An 8,060-nucleotide genomic window follows, 5' to 3' on the forward strand; every position below is an offset into this window, starting at 1 on the left:
GGGGGGGGTCTTGAGCCAATGTGATATTAGATTTTCACTTTTGTGAGGTGAAAAAATAACCAGGAAAAAAACTTATGACAACATAGTTTTTCTTTTTAAAAAACACATAAAAGAGAGTTCACTATTCAGTGAGTGGTTGGCGGACGTGCTCTGGTGTGGTTAGCTCCTTCTTTCCTATCAAACATCTACATGTGTCGTCCTTCTCTCCCCTCCTTTTTTATGTTTGTTACTCTCTTATATCACCTCTAATCTTTTGGCGCTCATACGACCTTATGCAGTTGCAAGCGCCGTAAAACCTCCACTAAAACAAATGACATAATGATGAACGCTGGCATTGTTGATGATAACTAGTTTCACTTTTTGTTTTAATTTTAAGCATAATGATTAGTAATAACTGATACCTACAGTGGAATCCTGATAAAGTCAACTTACTTAAACGTAAAGTTAACTCTTTGCTTACAGTTAGCATCTCACAGTGGTCCCACTTCTTACCTTCTTTGTTTGACTTCTATAAGTATAAACTTTCATTTAAAAAAGATACAAATGTACTTATTACAGACATGAGATTAAAATGATACAAATGTAGATTTTCTACTTATTACAGACGTGAGATTGCTATTCTCATATTCATACGTAATTTGGCACGCTCAGTGCAGAAAAAAAATGCAGTTAGTTTCAACATACAAATACTTTGAAGCATAGAATAGAGAAAAGTTCACCATTACGTGTATTTACTAATATCCTGTCTTGATATGCGTATGCGCGGGTGCAATTAAGGGTTGTAACGCCTACTGCCATAATAAACGACCAAGGTAAATTTCTCCTAGCGAGATGAATAAAGATTGTCATGGTCATTGACATTGTCATAATTTTGCTCACACTTCAATGGATCTACACTTCCACAGATTATCTTTAGAACAGTAAGTATGCTGTGATACATCATTGCAATTTGTAGTGATTCCATTTTATTTTAAATTAATTGTGTTTTTCTTACCAACTTCGTTTGTTTCTTTATCGTTTTGCCTGCTTTCAAAATAAAGAGGGCGAGCTCCCCTGTTTTGTGGTACCACAAAAAATACGGTCATTTCCGTGTCTCCTGGTCAGCGAGATTTCGTTTGAATTACCACCACCATCATCATAATAATAAAAATAATAATAAGAATAAGAATAATAATAAGAATAATAATAATAATAATAATAAGAATAATAGTAATAATAATAATAATAAATAAAAATAGATAGCATTTGTATAGCGCAAATCCCCGCTCAACAGAAAGCTGTATGCGCTTCACAATCTATACTATTACCCCAGCAGACCTGAGAGCATTTTGAAACAACCTCAACTTCCCGGGAAGCATACTGTGCAAGCAGCCATTTATAGGCGCTAAAACACTAACATACTGACAAGATCTTTCGCTGTCTATGGCCCATTCTCACCTGGATGAAGTGAGGAAAATTCGTGTAAAGTGGCTTTCCCAAGGACACAACGTCGGGCTTGCAGCTCGAACCCCTGAACCCGCAACCTCACAGTTACGAGTTCGGTAGCCTAACCACTAGACCACCGCCGCCATCATTGCCTTTCTCACCCTGCACCAGGGTATAGGCCACGAAAAAACACTTTCTTACCTTGCACCAGGGTATAGGCCACAGACAAACACTTTCTCACCCTGCACCAGGGTATAGGCCACGGACAAACACTTTCTCTCCCTGCACCAGGGTATAGGCCACGGACAAACACTTTCTCACCCTGCACCAGGGTATAGGCTACGGACAAACACTTTCCACCTTTCCCTATCCTGGGCTAGCCTTTTGGTGTTATTCCATGTCTTCCCACTTTTCTGTTCATCGATTTCTATGATTCTTCTCCAGGTTCCACACGGTCTTCCCTTTGATCGTTTACCCTGTGGATTCCAATCTAACACTTCACTTGTTATGCAGCTGCCTGACTTCCTGAGAGTATGTCCAATCCATCGCCACCGCCTTCTTCTTCCTACCTCATCTCTGACTGGGATATATGTCTTGTTTTCCTGAACACTCCCTCTTTGGTGATCCTGTCTGTCCATTTGATCCTCAGTAACTTTCTTAGAGTAGAGACTTGTTCAAGAAAACCTGGATCCTCGTTATGCAAGTCTGTGATGCGTTCCATGCCTCTCATCCATACAACAAGACTGACTTCACATTTCATCAATTGAAAATCCTCAGCTTTTCCTTACTTATGCCTACTTGGTTGGAGAATAGGCGTCATTGCAGGCGGCACAATCTGTCCCCGTGATTTTATGCACCCCGCATGAATTAGTAAAATAACGACATCCTCTGTATGGCGACATGGTGCCCAGGTCTCGATTTTTCCTTACATTATAATAATATTATCATTAGTAATTTTTGGTTGCCTCTCTACGACATTTTTTTCTGGTCCACGCGATGTCGATATAGAGAGAGGCTGCACTGTATTACGAAAGAAGAAAGGAAACAGAACGCAAGAACGTGTTTAATAATCTACAAAATGACCCCAGGGCGTACGGATAGGGTTAACTGATTCTGCTGGGAGGGACACACCATAACAACAGAAAGACTGAGATACTCGATAAGAATATTTATTTCCCCACTCGAGAATCCAACTCGCATCTTCTGCGGTCTTCTTCCTGTACTGTATCTTCATTCCCTGTCACAACAAGTTTGAACAAACCACTTTAAATCAAATGTGTCACGACACGGTGGAATCAGGCACTCGTCAATTTGAGGACATTTGGAATTGTTAGTCTGTCCCCGCCGCCTTATGAACAAAGAAATCTGAAATTATGCAAACTGAGCCCCAAAAATGTGAAATTATACGATTCTGTTAATTTTAACTTAACAAAGAATGATAAAGGAAAATAAACTGAAATTATGCCAAAAAATGATCAGATTTTGCTAAATTATGCGGGGTGCATAAAACCACGGGGACAGATTAGTGTCATCTTAAAGATATTTATTTGCCTAGCTTTTGATTAAAAATACCCGTCTATCTTGAAAAGAAGTCGAGATATTTGCGATTGAAGGAGGTGGGGGTATTTCATGGGGTAAACTTTGCGAGATAATTACCGCCAAAGTTTGTCAACTTCTATAGCTTGAGAGTCCTTGACAACTGAAAATGTAGTCTACATATTATTTTGTGCAATCAATAGACGTTTTTTTACAGTAAAATTCACATTGGAATGTGTATTTATAGGGACATAAAAGTAACTCTGCAAAAAAACAAAATTTCGACAAAAATTGCCAAACTGGAGGAAAAGTCATGCCTGTTTCTTCCATTTCATGATTTTGACGAGCGCCTGATTTCACCATGATGTCTCACAAATATTAATATTAACTCCTGTTGAAAAGCTCTCGCGCCTCCACACGTGCACACACAGGGTCGGCATGAAGTAAGTGCCGGTACATTATGTAGTGCGTGCTGTCATGTTTGGAAACTTTGACTAACTTACTGACGTCTGCTAGGTGGCGTCGGTAGCCTTAGTGGTTAGGCTACCGGACTCGTAATCGTGAGATTGCGGGTTCGGGGGTTCGAGTGAGCCTCAGCTCGATCGGAAGTTGTGTCCTTGAGAAAGACACTTTACACGAACTTATTCCCACTTGGCTTGGTCCTATCGGGGACGGACGTTAAACTAGGAGGTCCCGCCCCTTAAATAACCTATTAGTGTTGAAAGGGGCGTTAAACCCATACCATTTCACATTTTTTTACGTCTGCTAACAGTAACAGTGCTCACTGCATGCTGTAGAAATTATTCTTTCAAAGAGCTTTGGCTCACGCATGTGGAAACGTTATAATTAAAAATAGCTTGGCTGCATCGCAGTATGTATAGGGCGTCGTCGTAAAGTCAGGCGTTTGTATGATTTTTTTTTTTTAATTTAAAAACTGCTCGTCTAAATATGCATGTAATGAAATCGAATAAAACTGCATAAGCATTTAATTCTTCCATCACTTAGGCAATTTTATCGAATTTTCTAGATTCTTCTTTTTTTAGGGGGGGGAGAGGGGGGGGGGGGGGGTGACACTTTTTGTGACCATTTAAAAACACATTCCACTGTAAAGTTTGATTGACAGGCACATAACAAATGTAAATTTGAAATTTCCAAGGACTCAAGCTTTGAAAGTCACCAAACTTTGGCGGCAATTTTCCGTGTAAGTTAAGCTAACAAACGTACTGGTCAAGTCTGCCTAAAAAAGGTAAGCAGGGACTGCCCCTTGGGCGCCATAGCTACTTGCTCTTTTAGAATATTTTTAATCCCCTTGATTCTTTTATTTTACAGACTATCAAGATAATAATAATAATAAAATGATAATCATTAAATCTGGTCGTTGCCTAATTATGGTATCAGCTCTTGGCCACAAAATGTTAGACTGAGACAGCCACATTTGAAAATGAATTGATACTTATTCATATTTTATATTAGCATCTCTACTTTTTTACCTTCTGTTTCTGTACCATACTCATATTGTTTGGTCTAAATTTTTGCTTTAAAAATAACATTATTGAGACCTATGCCTTCCTTAAAATATATAAAAATTACGTTTTGCCCAAAGTAGGAATACATACAACAATGTATTAAATTAGGTTAGATCTATAATACAAATTTTCTCGATTATTTTGGTTGGTTTACATATATGAGAACAGAATTTGTTTTCATTCCCATAAGTATTGAGATCTCGATCTCTAGAAGTGATAATGTGATTATAAAATTAAAATTATTAATTAAATAATCCCCCCTCCCATAAACCTTTCTGTCCATCCCCCCCTTCCATAAACCTCTATGTCCATCCCCCCTCCCATAAACCTCTCTGTCCACCCCCCCCCTCCCATAAACCTCTCTATCCATCCCCCCTCCCATAAACCTCTCTGTCCATCCCCCCTCCAATAAATCTCCTTGTCCACCCCCCCCCCCTCATAAACCTCTCTATCCACCCCACCTCCCATAAACCTCTTTGTTCCCCCCTACCCCCTCATAAACCTCTCTGTCCACCCCCAGCCACTGATTCTGAAGACAGCACCCTCATCGTCATTATTGTTGTTGTTGGCATTGTTATTGTTATCCTCTTCATCATCGTTGTCGCTGCTGTCGTGGCTATTGTTCTGAGGAGGAGAAGAAGAAGGGACAGAGCCACTGGTGAGTCAAAGAGATGTCGTTGTTGTTGTTGTTGTTTTTGTTGTTGTTGTTGTTGTTATTGTTGGTTGTTGGTTGTTGCTGATGATGTTGTTGTGTTTGTCATTGTTGTTTTTGTTGATATTGTTGTGTTTGTTATTGTTGTTGTTGTTGTTGTTGTTGTTGTTGATGTTATTGTGTTTGTTATTATTGTTGTTACAGTTGTTGATGATGCTATTTTTGTTGTTGTTGTTTTTGATAATCCTATAGTAAGTGAGTGTGTGTCTATCAGCCCAAAGCCACAGAGTTAAAAATATCGTCGTTTGTTCTGGAATTGTGGTTTATTTAAAACAAAGTTTGTTTGTTTGTTTGTTTGTTTGTTTGTTTGTTTGTTTGTTTTTTTGTTTTTTGTTTTTGTAAAGTGTTTTACGGCGCTCGCAACTGCATAGGTCATATGAGCGCGCGGGACACACCTAATATTTTCAGTTGGCAGGAAATTTTGAATTTTGCCCGGGTGGCGGCCGAAGCCTACTCTTATCGATTTTAGACCACCAAGGGATCTTTAACGTGCGCAACTTGCACACGGGCCCTCCGAGATTTTTCGCCCTTGTCCGAGAAGGCTAGGTGTAGATCTTTCCTACCAGAAGATCAGGGGTGTGGTAGAAAGACAGCAGTAAGGAGGAGCCAAGGAGTAGCAGTAGAAAGGCTGCAGAAAGAGTCAGGAGCCCAGAGGAGGGGGCAAAGGAGGTGAGGGGGTGGGGACAGAAAGTGGAAATGAAAGCAGACAACAGAACATTGCTAGAGAGCAGGAAAGGAGGTGAAAGGAGACAATTTTAGAGAAGAAAAATTTTTCGGTCGCTACCCGGATTCGAACCCGGGACCTTTGAATGAGAGGCCAACACCTTAACCTCTAGGCCACGAGAGCCCCCGTTTGTTTGTTTGTTTGTTTGTTTGTTTGTTTGTTTGTTTGTTGTTGTAAAAGTTGTTGTCGTAGTTATAGTCATTGTTATTGTTGGTGTTGTTGTAGTAAATTGTTGTTGTTGCTGCTGCTGTTGTTTTTGCTTTTAATCTCATTGAGGCTGCACACTCCAGCAATACCCGTTCACAACTCAGAACCCCGGCGTTTAGACTTGGAATACAAATTTAAGCAAAGGGTTTACTTTTGCTCTTCTTATGATCTAAATAAACATGACACCCCCCCCCCCCCCAAAAAAAAAAAACCCCAAAACAACAACACCAAAAACAAACAAAAAACAACAAACAACCACAAACAAACGAACAAACAAAAATAAACCCCAACAAACATAATATATAATGTGAATAACATCACTATCACAAACACAGTCAGGTTTCAGCTGAACATAAAAAACAAACAAAACAAAAACAACAAGAACTTTGGAAGTGTGGGAAGAATTTTCAAAAGAACCAAAGAGTCTCTTTGCCCTTTGAAAAATATTGCTTGCTGGACTTTAAACCTTCCAACAGCATGCCGATGATAGTTGAAAACTTCAAAGCCCAACGGGGTACGCTATAGGATATTTAATTTAATCGAAAACTAACAAAATAACTCAGTATTCTTTCTCACTGACCGGCATTCAGACAGGCTCTCCCAAGATGACCCGTCTACCTATCCCAGGGATGCGGCATTGATCATGGAAACAGTAGATGACCCACGGCGGGTCATATGTCTACCGACTGAGACGGGCAACAGTTCAGGTGGGGGATTTGTCTGGCTTTCATTTTTTCGCTGTCTTGCCGTCATTTTTTAAAATACTGTATATACAGTTTTTACAATTATACAGTAGAGCTCAAAGAGCTAATAAACAGTACTGTATATAATCTCTTTGGGAGAGTCAAAACCTGAATGTTGTTACCATGAAAACATTTGCTTTGAAGATAATAAGGAAGTTATTTTCCAAATTATATTCTCAAAAATGTTGACTGAGGATGTTTGCATAGAGTTAGTTTTCTCTGTAACAATATTCAGGCTTTTGGCCCTTCTGTAAAATTGTAGAAACTCCTTTTTTTAAAAAATAATGACAGTGTTGACATAACTGTGGTTTGTGTTGTTGCACTCACTGAAATGTATTCAATGAAAACAACAGAACATCTTTAGACACAGAACCGACCAGATCAAAACCAGGACACAGGTATCTCTGTCTTTCTTCTAAGACAATGTGTCCCTCTCAACCGGGTTTAGCCGTTAATAATAATAAAAGATAGCATTTGTATTGCGCAAATTCCTGCTCAACTCACTTTACAATCTATATTATTACCCCAGTAGACCTGATAACATTCTGAAACAATCTCTACACCTGGAAAGCATACAAGTGTGACCAAAGCAGCCAGCCTCCTAGATTATCTTAAATGTGTCACCACACTCACTAAAGTCAGCCAAATTTAAAAAAATTATTTATAGCCTGCCCACTTCTGAGGTTTAAAATTAAAACCATAAAAGGGTAGAAACATCTATTGAACAATTTCTTAGAACTTGTAAATAGCACTCAAAAGAAATAATGGGGGGTTTGGGGTTTCTTTTTAAACAGTTTTAAAATTGTAAACAGTACCAAAAAATACAGGTAGAGAGAAAAAAAACCTTGAACTATGCAGCACGTTAATAAATGGTTGACCTTGTGTACAGATGATTTCAGCTTTACCTGGTAGTAGAAATTTAAGCTCCGAAATCAACTAAATGCTCAAAATGGGACGAACTCTTCTGTGCCGGAATCGGTTTCCCTAGCTATAGCAAACTCTGTCCAAGGCAAAAGCCGACAAAACGCCTTTTTCTTGTGTTGTTCCAACACTGTAACAGTGACTCTCGTCTTGAGTATGATCTCCCCACGCCCACCCACCCCTCCCCCAAACACACATACCCACACAAACTCTCTCTCACACACACACACAAACACACACACACAAACACACACACACACACACAC

This window comes from Aplysia californica, unplaced genomic scaffold (assembly GCF_000002075.1).
Source record: "Aplysia californica isolate F4 #8 unplaced genomic scaffold, AplCal3.0 scaffold00180, whole genome shotgun sequence".
Classification (NCBI taxonomy): Eukaryota; Metazoa; Mollusca; class Gastropoda; order Aplysiida; family Aplysiidae; genus Aplysia; species Aplysia californica.